Here is a 13,115-nt window from a genome sequence, read left to right as displayed (position 1 = left end):
CTGCATATATCTGGTTGGCGTGTTAGGTGCATGGCTCCAGTGTCCCAAAGAGCTACGTTTGCACTTTATAAAGGTTCTGCTTTGTTTTCTAATATAGTGCACCTCTGCCAATGTAGTGTCTTCGAAGCGCTTTGGTGCAGAGACTGTGATTGTAGGGTTTGCAGATGATGTCCAAGGACAGCCATGACCCTCTGAGTAAGTGTGGTGTGGAACCAGTGAAGAGTTCTCCCTTTGGGTGATATTTACAAGATGTGGGTCTTGGCAGCTGACAGCCACTAGTACTCCAAGTAAAAAAGAATAAGTAGAGACAACTCATTTCGGGGGTGGTGACACTTTTTGTTCATTCACCCCTCCCCTCGCTCTTTACACTTGTCTGTCAGTTTCTGTCACGTGTTTTCATTGGCCTGAGAAAGAGTGCCTGTGATTTATTTCAGCAGAGTGGGAGTGTGTTTAGCGCCTGCATGCCTTTCCGTACCCCTCACATGACACGTGTGCTTTAGTGGTGTGTGGTTTCGGGGTGCTTATATCTGTAGAGTGTATGTGTTGCTCTAAAGCATGTATTTTTGGCATGCACTATTGTGTGTTCTGTAGTGTAGTGTATGCTTCTGTGGTGCATGCGTGACTTTCAGTAGTGTGTGTATGTGGCTATTGCATTCGTTTGTATTATTTGTATTTCTGTTTTGTTTGACTTTCTGTAAGATGTGCTTTTTTGTAGTGTGTGATTTTTGCAACGCATGTTTGTAGTCTGAGTGTTTGCCCTTTTGCATTCGACGGTTGTGTAGTGTGCACATTCTGTAGTGTGCATTTATGTATTGTGTGGTTTTATATTTCTGGGAAGTGTGCATCTTCTGTACTGAAGTGTCCTGTGTGTGTGTAAACCGTGGCATGCTTTGCGTTGTGGAGTTCTATAGTGTTTAGATGTCTTCGGCTTGTGCGTGTCTGTCCTTCTGTAGTTGTGTTGTCTGTTTCTAAAGTGTCTTTGTGTTGCTCACATCTGCCCGTGTACTTCCTGCAGTGCTTCTGTGCATCTGCAAGGCTCGCGTGCGTAGAGTGTGTTTCTCTACCATGGTCTCTGTGACGAGTGTTCGCAGAATGTGCGTTTCGCTACCACGTGTTTCTGTGGTGTTTATATGTCGGTATCTTTGTGATATAAATTTGTTTCTGTGGTATTATTATGCGCTGTGCATATTTTACTCCTTTATGTTTTGAGTTTCTGCAGTGTTTGTCTTTGCATGATGTATGTATGTTCTATGTGTGTGTGTGTGCCTCTAGCTCGTGCTCTGTGGGTTGTGCTTTCTGGAGGGCAAGTATGCTTTTGCAATGTACAAGTCTTTTGTGTGCCTCTGGAAGCTGTGTTTTGTAGTGTATTCTCTGCAGTGTGTTTCTGTGCTGTGTGCATGTGTTTCAATAACATGCGTGCATCACATGTTTCTATAGTGCGTCTGCTTTGCATTGTTTCTGTCCTGATTATAGTGTAACTTTCTGCAACATGTATGTTTGCGTGACTTGCTTGCGCTGTGTGTGTTTCTGTTCTGTACCCTTGTTTTTGCAATGTGTTTCCGTGACATATGTGTTCTTTAACAGACGTGGTGAGTGATTCTGTGCAGGTGATGTTTTTGTGCGTCCGTCTGCAGTTTTTAGCCATGTAACCTGTGCAGTATTTCATGTGTCTCTGTGGTGGGTACATGTACTTGCACTATGCATTAACATGTGCAATATTATTGCGTGCCCCGAGGTGCGTGCCTGTCTTTGCAGTGTGTGTTACCATGTGCAGTATTTTTGCGTGTCTCTGGCAGGTGTGCCCATTTTTTGTCTTTGCATTGCAGGTTAACACATGGAGTATTTTTGCAAATGTCTGCGGTGCTCGTACATCTTTGAAGGGTAACAGGTTGAGTATTTTTTGAGTGCCTCTGTTGTGCACAGGTCTTTGCATTGTGCATTAAAGTGTGCAGTATATTCACATATCTCTGCTGTGTGTGTTCATGTTTTTACAATGTGTGTATTTCTGTGACATTTGAGAGCCGTAACGTGCGTGGTGGATGATTCTGTACGTGGCCTTTGTTATGTTATGTTGAAATTATTTATAGATTGCGCGTGCACCAATTGGTTTCTTGGCGCTAGCTTTAGGAGTGACCGAGCCTGGACGGATAGTCAGATGTGTGAACGAGCCGCCATGTTTGAGGTTAATCTTATGCCTGGGTGAAAAGCCATGTTTTGAGGAGCGTCCTGACTCTCAGGGGATCTGTGCAGGATCTGATGTCAGGGGGCCGGGTGACACATTTAAACATATTATTGAAATGTATTCACTGCAGAAAACACAGAACCATACATGTTAAGCCCAGCCATGAACGCCTGTAGCTTTTCTTCACATTTACCCTCATGTTCCAAGTCAAACTGCCATCATTGAAAGTGCTTTTGTAACCATGAATTCATTTGTTTACGTTTACATTTATTCTTGTTGCATTTCTTTTGAAGTCGTGTGTGTCAAAGTGCACATTGAAAACGCTTGGCTAAAGTTCACATGCCTAGGCCTTGGTTCTGAAATGCTTGCCTTGCATGTTCTCTGCAGGTGCGTTCTCATGGTTTCACAGCTGGAGAGAGGAGTATTGTGTATGAGAGAGAGTGAGGGCTGAGAGGAATCTTGGCAAGAACAGAAACATGTAATGAGTAAAGGAGGCCTCCTATTCATCAGGTATCAGGAACGCAGCCGAAACTCAAGTTTGAAGAGGCTGTCAAGGTTCTGTGGGATGGGAGTCTGGAGATGCTGCAGTTGTATCTGTGGAGTCCTGGGAGGGGTGGCGCGAGATATGGCTGATGATGAGGTATCAGTGTGCCCTTACTTACTGTTCATGCTGTTATAAGTTAGAGAGATCCTTTGGCCTTTGAGAGGCACAGACCTCTCTGCCTCCCCTGCATTCTTGCATGAGTTTGGCTTTACGCTAACACTTATTACCCTCGTTTAGAAGACTTCTACCGAGGTTTTCTCTATGCTGACACCTTCCAACATTTCAAAAATTCTCTGCAACCTTCTATACAAAACCGTCCTCATTCTAGATTTAGAGCCTGTGTAAATAACTTTAACATCTCTTTGTGTATAGAACGGAAGAGCGGAGGTTCTTAAAACAACACTCATTCCAAATTCTTGTTTTCTGTATTGTTCTGACTGTCATTATTTTATGCTTTGTGCTATAGAGTCGGAATTTTCTTCGGCGCCTTAATTTGCTTGTCGTAATTATTCACGTTTATATAATATGTTCTTGATTTTTGCATGTACTGAAATGATTTTTAACTTATAATAAACCCACTGAGGTTTAGTTACCGAGTCCTGGTTCTTATCGTGTGGCCCAATGCGTTACACAAACTTTAAATTGTTCATGTGAACGTCCACTCCCTTCTGCCGCTCATTCAACCAAGAAGACCTATAAAATGAGACATGGTACCGCTTTCTGCGCTCCCAGCCCTAAGTGTTAACGCATGCAGTCTTTTGCGATCTCTGCGGTGCGTGTACATCTTTTCATTGTGCATTTATGTGTGCAGTTTAATCGCATGTTGCTGCAGTATGTGCATGTCTTTGCACTTTGTGTTGCTATGTGTAGTATCACTGCGTGCACATACGTATTATTTTTTTGTGGTTCAATTTTTTATTGAAATTTACAAAAGAATACATATAGTATAATAACTGTTTGCATTATCATACAATAAATATATAAGAAAATTGTTATATATAAGCATATAATAAAACTTTCTGAATAAATAATCAAATTATATAATTTAATAAATACATAAACAGATCCATGCAAAAACAAATATTTGACTTTATATTGAGGCCATAAAAGATGGAATTACGGGAAGGGGGGGAGGAGAGAGAAAGGGAAGGCAAAGAAGGGAACACAAAAGAAAACGATAAATGAAAATGTACACAAATATAAGACATAATGCTATATAAAGCTATATAAATATGTTCCTGAGAAAAGAAGACACTCTAGAAAACCAATAAGAATAGAGAAAAGATGAATATAAGGGATAATAATTTCACTTGATGTATAAATATATTAAAAGATACAGAATTATATGTAAGTGTTCTGGTGAGTAGCTATTAAAAACAACAACAAATAGGTAGACACAATATGTATTAAGATTCATTAACCACCAATAATGAATGATGAATGAGAATGAAAAGGGATAAGAATTAAATTACTGTGTAGATGGGTCATTAATATTAGCATCGGTATTTAAAGCTAGAAAAGGTGACCATACTCGAAGAAAGAGATCAGATTGATCCTGTATGTTGTATATAATACGTTCGTAGGAAGCTGTTTGAATCATGGCCACCATCCATATTTCTTGTGATGGTGGTTGAGGTGACTTCCATTGCCGTAGTATACAAATTTTGGCTGTAGCTAAGGCTGTGTGTAAGAGTCGGGCTTGTGGTTTAGAGAGTGATTGTGATTGACGTGTATCATGCAGAAGAATGGTAGCATGCGAAAGTGGAGTTTGTAGAGGCATCGTGGAATGTAAGGTTTTACCTATATAATTCCAAAAGGGTTGGATCACTGGACATCCGCAAATGATATGAGAAATGTTACAAGACGTACTATCACATCTCCAGCAGTTTGAATGGGGAAGCAAGCCAGCTTTATGCAGTTTTGTTGGTGACCAGTGCCAATCATGTAAGATCTTGAATAAGCAAAATTTCAATCGTGCTTCACGTGCACCCTTGTTGCACATACGTATTATTAATTAACTTGTGCCATATTTTCCCTATCTATGCCTTGTGTGCCTGTATTAAGTCTTGGCATTGTGCATTAGCGTATGCAGTATTTTTGCATGCATCTACAATGGGTGCACATCTTTGCATTGTGCATGAACACTTGCAGTACTTTAGTGTATCTCTGTGGTGTGTGCACATCTCTGCATTGTATGTTAATGTGTCAAGTATTTTTGAGTGTCCTTGTGTTTGATGCACGTCTTTACACTGTGTTAATGTGTGCAGTATTTTGCAACTCTCCACGGGGCATGCACAAACGTGCAGTCCTTTTTTGTGTCTCTGAGGTGTGTGCATGCCTTTGCACTGTGCATGGTCATGTTCAGTATTTGTGTGTGTGTCTGTGGTACGTGCATGCCTTTGCACTGTGTGTTAAAGCTTGCACTATTTTGCCTTTCTCTATGCTGTATGCGTCTTTGCATTGTGTCATACTGCATGCAGTATTTTTGAGTGTGTCTGAGGTGCATACATGTCTATGCATGTGCATTAACACATGCAGTATTTTGCTTTCCTCTGCGGTACATGCAAGTCTTTGCACTGGTGTGTTCCCATGTTCAGTATTTTTTGTGTGTGTCTGTGGTACATACATGTCTTTGCATTGTGTGTTTACTATTGCAGTATTTTGTGTGTCTCTGAGTTGCATGCACGTCTTCGCACAGTGTGTTGCCAAGTGCAATATTTTTTGCACTTTTAGCAGTGTGCACATTTTTGCTTTCTGCATTAATGCTTGCAATATTTTGCATGTCTCTTTGTTGCGTTCACGTCTATACATGGTGTGTTGCCATATGCAGTTATTTTTGCACGTTTCTGTGGTGCGTGCCCATCTTCATATTGTGTATTAGCGCTTGTAGTATGTTGTGTGTCTGTGCAATGCATTTAATTCATTTCATAAGGCTTTATTCAAACAAAAATCAAGTCCATAAAAGCACAACATTAAAAGACAACAATATAAAATACAGAAGCAGGAGATATAACATGTTAAAAGGGTTAAAAAAGCATACTTTTCCTTGCATTGATTGATTTAAGGAGAAAGATGGCCGTATAAAAACAGACATCAGGATGATGCAGATTAAAAAGCAAACTCATACAGTCTCGTATTGACCTGACTCCAAATTTAAAAAACAGGGGTTTCAGATATGCAGTCCGCAAGTTTTTGTACAGCCGACAGAGCAAAAGAAAGTGCACAGTGCTTTGGGAAGTAATATTGTCACAGGGACATGGGCCAGCGGGATGTAGATGCAGAAAGGGGAAAGCAACAAGGTTGTGTGCTACACCCATTCTAAGTCTGGCCAACACAAACCGATGTGCCTTCCAGGTCACTTGTGACAAATAAGGATGAAAACCCACAAATTCATTTAGATCATGGTAAAAAACACAGGATGAAAGATCAGAGCTATTTTGATGCCTCCTGGTGGAAAGCTGTTGTAGAAAACACTGCCTAAGTTCAATTTTAGACAGCTCAGTAGCCCCACATTGATCCTCGATGATGTTAATGTTAAAGAACTCACGAAAATTATCCACAATGTACTTTAACCATGGGATCTTTAAATGATGGTCCAAAGAGAGACAATCAGAAATAATGGCTCTGCACAATGAGGTCTCTTCTTTTATCCAAATGGAGCGCCATAGCATCAGTGGCCTAAGAAGGATCAAGTCGGCAAGATGGTGAATACCCAATTCATTATGTACTAAAGCATTAGAAACAGAGCTTGGCAGGCACAAAAGTCTTTTCAGGAATACGTTCTCCTCAACCTGAAGTGACCCTGCCGTGGCATAGCCCAAAATGCCAGCACCATACAAGGCAATCAAAACACAACGGGACTGAAAAAGTCTTCAGCATGTCGTGGACCCGCCTGTCTCCCAGTTTCGTAGCCATAGTAAAAATTCCATGAGCACTCCTCGCCATCTTGGCCCGGACATTTTTGTGTTCATTGGCCCAAGTGTTTTTATTCGAAAAAGTGATCCCCAAGTATGAAAAATAGTCGACAGCCTGGACCTTCTGGCCCTCCATGAAAAATGAGAACTGTTTCTTTCTATTCCTACGCCCGCATTCCAAAACATAAGTTTTAGATTTGTTTAACACTAACTTTCTGCTATTGATAAATTGCAAAAAGCCATCCATCAGCTGTTGAAGGCCGTTTGGGGTGCGTGAAATAAGAACCGCGTCATCCGCGTATAGTAGCACAGGGACGTAGTCCTTATTAATTTTGGGGGCATCCACTACCAGAGATTTGAGGAATGAATCAATCTCATTAATGAAAAGAGTAAAAAGCAGTGGAGCCAGCACACATCCCTGTCTAATTCCACGCCCAATCTTAAACTTAGTTGTACATTCCCCATTGGAACCGTAACGGACACAGGCTCGTAATTTGGTATAAAGACGTGCTAGAAAGAACACAATGCCCTCGGGAGCCCCCATTTCCAATAGCTTTGCCCAGAGAATGCCATGGTCCACCAGATCGAAGGCACTACTCAGATCCGCAAAGCAGAGATAAATAGTGCCGGTCTTTGCCAGGGTATATTTACCGATGAGCAGGTCTAAATTTAGACACTGCTCAATCGTACCACGGCCCTTCCTGAACCCAAACTGGCTCTCAGCTAAAATGCCATTGTCCTCCGCCCATTCTTTCAACCTTACTAAAAGCACTCTACTCATTACCTTTACGGAGGAGTCCAACAGAGAGATTGGACGATAATTCTTGACATCCCCTCGGTTGCCTTTCTTATAAATTGGGATTAAAATGGATTCTTCCCAAGTAGGGGGCACCTCATTACAGACTGCTGCGTTGAAAAAGATAGTTAACAAAGGCCCCTATACTTCAGGGACCAGTTTATAAACATCAATTGGTACCCAGTCTGGACCCTGTGCTTTTCCTCCTTTACTGACCCTTATGCTATCTAAGACCTCTTGGACGGTGATATTCAGTGGCGTGTGCGGCCACCCATCCACTAAAGCCCTAGATGCACTTTCTGAATCAAAGATTTTGGAGAAGTGAGAAACCCACTCTTCCTTATTGACATTAGAAGTTAATTCAGGGATTCTGTCATTTTTGAGGAAAGGGGAATTAACTGTTTTCCAGAACAGGGTACAATTATTCAATTCAGCAGCCAGGGTCAAATTGTCCCATGCCTCCTGTTGGAGTTCCAATTTCCTCCGTTTAAGGGTTTCTTTATATCTCGCTCTTAGATCTACAACCAAACCCTTATCTCTTGGCGTTGCTGATAAGGCTGATTTTAGCTCCTTTAGGGCCAGGGTACAGGCTGAATTAAACCACCCCTGCGGACGATCCTCTTTATATTTCAATGTGCTAATAAACTTAGAGTCAATGACCGAGTTAATGCCAATAAAATGTTCAATAGAGTCAATAGTGCCTTGATTATCTTCTAAAATCCCTATAATGCCTGCTAGACAACTAGTGATAATTGAATCAGACATAATATCAGCCTTATCTCCCTTCCACCTGAGTCTGGTGCCATTAGGGCGTACAGGCTCAATGCTGTTAACAATACAAGCCGGAATACGGAACCCTTTGTTCTCCCATAGCATGGCCTTTACTGTCAAGCAATTATGGTCACTAAGCTGGATGTCTACGACTTTAGGTGCCGTAGTCCAGGCCACAAGACTCGAGGAGATACATATAAAATCAATAACTGAGTTCGCTCCCCGACCTGTAAAAGTTGGACAAATCTCCTCCTGGTCATTTTTCTCGTTGACCATAATATACATATTATGTGAAGCAAGGAGGCTGTTTAAGGCATCACCATAGTGGTTATGTTGAAAGTGGTGGATTCCGTCTCCATGACAGTCCACCATCCCACATACATTGACATCTGAGAATGAGCAGGTGGTGGCGTTGAAATCCCCTGCCATGAACAAATCAAAGATAACGTTAGAATCCTTAATAATGTCATCCAGTGCACTAGAAAGTGCTCTAACCACCTGTGCAATGGGAGGGGTGTGGCGCAGCGGATAGAGCAGCTGACTCCGGAGCGCGAGGCTCACGATTCGATCGCCGGAGTAGTCGGCAGCTCAGCTCAGCATCATGTGACTCTGGGCCATAGCGCACTTAATCTCACCAACGGCCCCCAGCGCTTTGAAACCCTCCCCCCCCCCAAGCGTGTTGATATGTTCACGCTTTACAAATAGGAATTATTAATATTATTGCAGTGCGTGTACGTCTTTGCATGGTGTGCTGCCTTGCATAGTATTTGTGCATGTCTTAGCGGTGCATGAACTTCTTTGCACTTTACCTTGCCCTATGCAGTATTTTTGCATGTGTCTACGGTACGAGCTGGTCTTTGCATTATGCATTATATTATCACTTGCAGTATTTGGCGTATGTCTTCTGGGCGTGCACTTCTTTGCATTCTGTGCTGCCAAACGCAGTATTTTGCGTGTTTCTGCTTGGTATGCATGTCTCTGCATTGTGTGCGTGTGGTGTGCATTACCTCTTGCGGTGTTTTTCGTGTCTCTGAGGTGCTTGCATGTCTCTGCATTGTGTGCGTGTGGTGTGCATTACCTCTTGCAGTGTTTTTCGTGTCTCTGAGGTGCTTGCATATCTCTGCATTGTGTGCATGTGTTGTGCATTACCTCTTGCAGTGTTTTTCGTGTCTCTGAGGTGCTTGCATGTCTCTGCATTGTGTGCGTGTGGTGTGCATTACCTCTTGCGGTGTTTTTCGTGTCTCTGAGGTGCTTGCATGTCTCTGCATTGTGTGCGTGTGGTGTGCATTACCTCTTGCGGTGTTTTTCGTGTCTCTGAGGTGCTTGCATGTCTCTGCATTGTGTGCATGTGTTGTGCATTACCTCTTGCAGTGTTTTTCGTGTCTCTGAGGTGCTTGCATGTCTCTGCATTGTGTGCCTGTGTTGTGCATTACCTCTTGCAGTGTTTTTCGTGTCTCTGAGGTGCTTGCATGTCTCTGCATTGTGTGCCTGTGTTGTGCATTACCTCTTGCAGTGTTTTTCGTGTCTCTGAGGTGCTTGCATGTCTCTGCATTGTGTGCCTGTGTTGTGCATTACCTCTTGCAGTGTTTTTCGTGTCTCTGAGGTGCTTGCATGTCTCTGCATTGTGTGCGTGTGTTGTGCATTACCTCTTGCAGTGTTTTTCGTGTCTCTGAGGTGCTTGCATGTCTCTGCATTGTGTGCGTGTGGTGTGCATTACCTCTTGCAGTGTTTTTCGTGTCTCTGAGGTGCTTGCATGTCTCTGCATTGTGTGCGTGTGTTGTGCATTACCTCTTGCAGTGTTTTTCGTGTCTCTGAGGTGCTTGCATGTCTCTGCATTGTGTGCGTGTGTTGTGCATTACCTCTTGCAGTGTTTTTCGTGTCTCTGAGGTGCTTGCATGTCTCTGCATTGTGTGCGTGTGGTGTGCATTACCTCTTGCGGTGATTTTCGTGTCTCTGAGGTGCTTGCATGTCTCTGCATTGTGTGCGTGTGGTGTGCATTACCTCTTGCGGTGTTTTTCGTGTCTCTGAGGTGCTTGCATGTCTCTGCATTGTGTGCGTGTGGTGTGCATTACCTCTTGCAGTGTTTTTCGTGTCTCTGAGGTGCTTGCATGTCTCTGCATTGTGTGCCTGTGTTGTGCATTACCTCTTGCAGTGTTTTTCGTGTCTCTGAGGTGCTTGCATGTCTCTGCATTGTGTGCCTGTGTTGTGCATTACCTCTTGCAGTGTTTTTCGTGTCTCTGAGGTGCTTGCATGTCTCTGCATTGTGTGCCTGTGCTGTGCATTACCTCTTGCAGTGTTTTTCGTGTCTCTGAGGTGCTTGTATGTCTTTGCATTGCACGGTTACGCTTGTAGCATTGGGCGTGTCTCTGTGGGGCATTCGAGTCTTTGCACTGCGCATCAACGCATGCAGTGTTTTGCGTGTCTCTGATGTGGTTGCAGGTCTTTGCATCGCTTGTTAACGCTTGCAGTATTTTGTGTGTCCATGCAGTGCGTGCACCTCTTTGCACTGTGCTTTAACGTGTGCAGTTTTTTAGGTGTCTCTGCGGTACATGCACATCTTTGCATGGTGTACTGCTATGTGCAATATTTTTTAATGTCTTTGCAGTGCGTGAACGTCTTTGCACTACGCTTTGCATGTGCAGTATGTTTGCATGTGTCTGCGGTGAGTGCACACCTTTGCACCATGCTTTGCCATGTGCAGTATTGTTGTGTGTATCTGTGGTGTATTCACGTCTTTGCATTGCTTGTTAACGCTTGCAGTATTTTGTGTGCCCATGCAGCGCGTGCACCTCTTTGCATTGTGCGTTAACGTGTGCAGTTTTTTGGGTGTCTCTGTGGTACGTGAACATCTTTGCATGGTGTGCTGACATGAGCAATATTTTTTAATGTCTTTGCAGTGCGTGCATCTCTTTGCAGTGTGCGCTAACGTGCAGTTTTTGACGTGTCTCTGCAGTGCGTGCACCACTTTGCAGTGTGCGTTAACGTGTACCGTTCTTTGCGTGTCTCTGCAGTGCATGCACCCCTTTACAGTGTGCGTTTGCGTGTACCGTTTCTTGCGTGTCTATGCAGTGCATGCACCTCTTTGCAGTGTGCTTTTGCGTGCACCGTTTTTTGTGTGTCTGTGCAGTGCATGCAGCTCTTTGCAGTGTGCGTTAGCGTGTCTCTGCGGTGTGTGCATTGTACGTCTCCCCCCATGTTTGCCCAACGCCGGGGAAGGCCCGCTTGGAACACCAGGCCAGCGGACGTTCAGTGCTGGAAAGGGATGAGCTTTGAGCCGGGCCCTGTGGGGCCCGTGGGGGCCCGTGGGGGCCTGGAGCGCGAGGAGCTCTGCTAATGACAGCAAACTGAAGAGAAGCAGGAAAGGTCACCGCGCACTGAACGCCGAGAACCTTCGCGCCTGCTTATTTCAAATGGAAAATAACACGTTTCTGAGGTGCAGGCTGCCTCCCCGTTCACATGGCATTTACCTCTCCTCTGCGTGGCCCTTCGAGTCTGTGTGCCACCTCGGCCCTGGTGGCACATCTTCGAAGCCCGCTGGTGCCACCAGCGTGCCTGCCTGCCAGCTCCAGGCCTCCTTCTCAGCGGCTCATAGTCTGTGAAATACAGATGTTGACAGGCGCTTCGAAGCCCTGGAGGACCGCGCAGAGGGGAAGAGGGGGCCCCTCCGCCCGCAGGGGGCCCTGCGCCTCCTCGTTGCCCTCCCCAGATGCCCTTGACATGTCGCGTGCCAGGCCTGCGGTCCTTTGCCCTGCTGGCCCAGCCTGGTCTCTCCGCTGGCCCGGCGACCCTTTCGGCTCGCCCTTGGCACGAGCAGGGATGCGCTCAGCGTGGCTCTCTGAGCAGCTTCAAAGATTTCTCGGCCTGGCATCGGGAGCATCCCCGGGTCCTGCCCTCCTCCTTTCAAGGGTCCCCAGAGGCAGGCACGACCCTCTCGTGCCAGCATCCCTGCTGTCGAAAACGGACTGTTGTCTTTACCAGGGATTTCCGACTCAATTATTAACAGTAGCCAACGAGCCGAAGGTTTTGTGGCCATACTGGCCCATCTATGGACGGCTCAGAGAAAACTGCACAAGCCCGGGGTAGATTGAAAGTGCTGTTTAAACGCCTCTCCGTGGCCCACTAATCCTTCCACAGACTTGAAAGATCTTAAGTGTCGAATTTAGTGCAAAGTTTGTGTCAGACAAGTGTCTGCTTTGTTTCGCTCGCGTGAAAAGAGTGCGCGCCAGAGGACACTCCTTTCACCAGCCTAGTGCCCAAGTTGGGGGTGGGGGCAGTGTACCTCTTGATGGAAGGGAGCTTGAGAAGTGTTTGTTTGGGCTTCCAGCATGTCCTGGAAGCTGATATTTTCTGTTAGAGCCTGCCAGCTATAATCAGGTTAATGGTGATCGATATCTCTGCTGCTGTTTAGCTCCCAGAAGCCTTTGAGGCGGTTGCACTCTTCATAAATTAATAAAAATACAACTGTTCACATATGTAGCTGGTTCTTAAAAGAAGCAGAGCGATTCTGAAGTGACTGCAGAGGGGTCGGGTAACCTGCTCTGGACGGGTTGGCAGCGGGTGGTCTGCTTCCCTCCCCAGCCGCGCTCTTCCGTCCACTGCGGATGGTCACCAGTGCAGCCCCAGAGGTTTGGATTCGAGGCCTCGCCCTGTACAGATCCAGTTCTGATTTCAGAGTGGGCTCTGCAAACTTTATGGCATTTTCTCAAAGAACCCAAGTGTGATGTGAAGCTCCAGGCAGAGTCCTTCTGTACTATCCGCAGGTCCAGAGATGTACTGAAGAGTTGGTGTCTGAGGTCCAATATTTATACCTGGTGCCTCCTTTGAACTGGGAGAAACTTCTAGAGGATTTCCTTTGACGTGCTCAGATTTCCTGCCTACCCTGTCCTGGCTCCAGACAAATTTCAATGG

Source organism: Triturus cristatus, chromosome 3_2 (assembly GCF_964204655.1).
Source record: "Triturus cristatus chromosome 3_2, aTriCri1.1, whole genome shotgun sequence".
Taxonomy (NCBI): domain Eukaryota; kingdom Metazoa; phylum Chordata; class Amphibia; order Caudata; family Salamandridae; genus Triturus; species Triturus cristatus.
Note: the sequence above shows the minus strand (reverse complement) of the source record.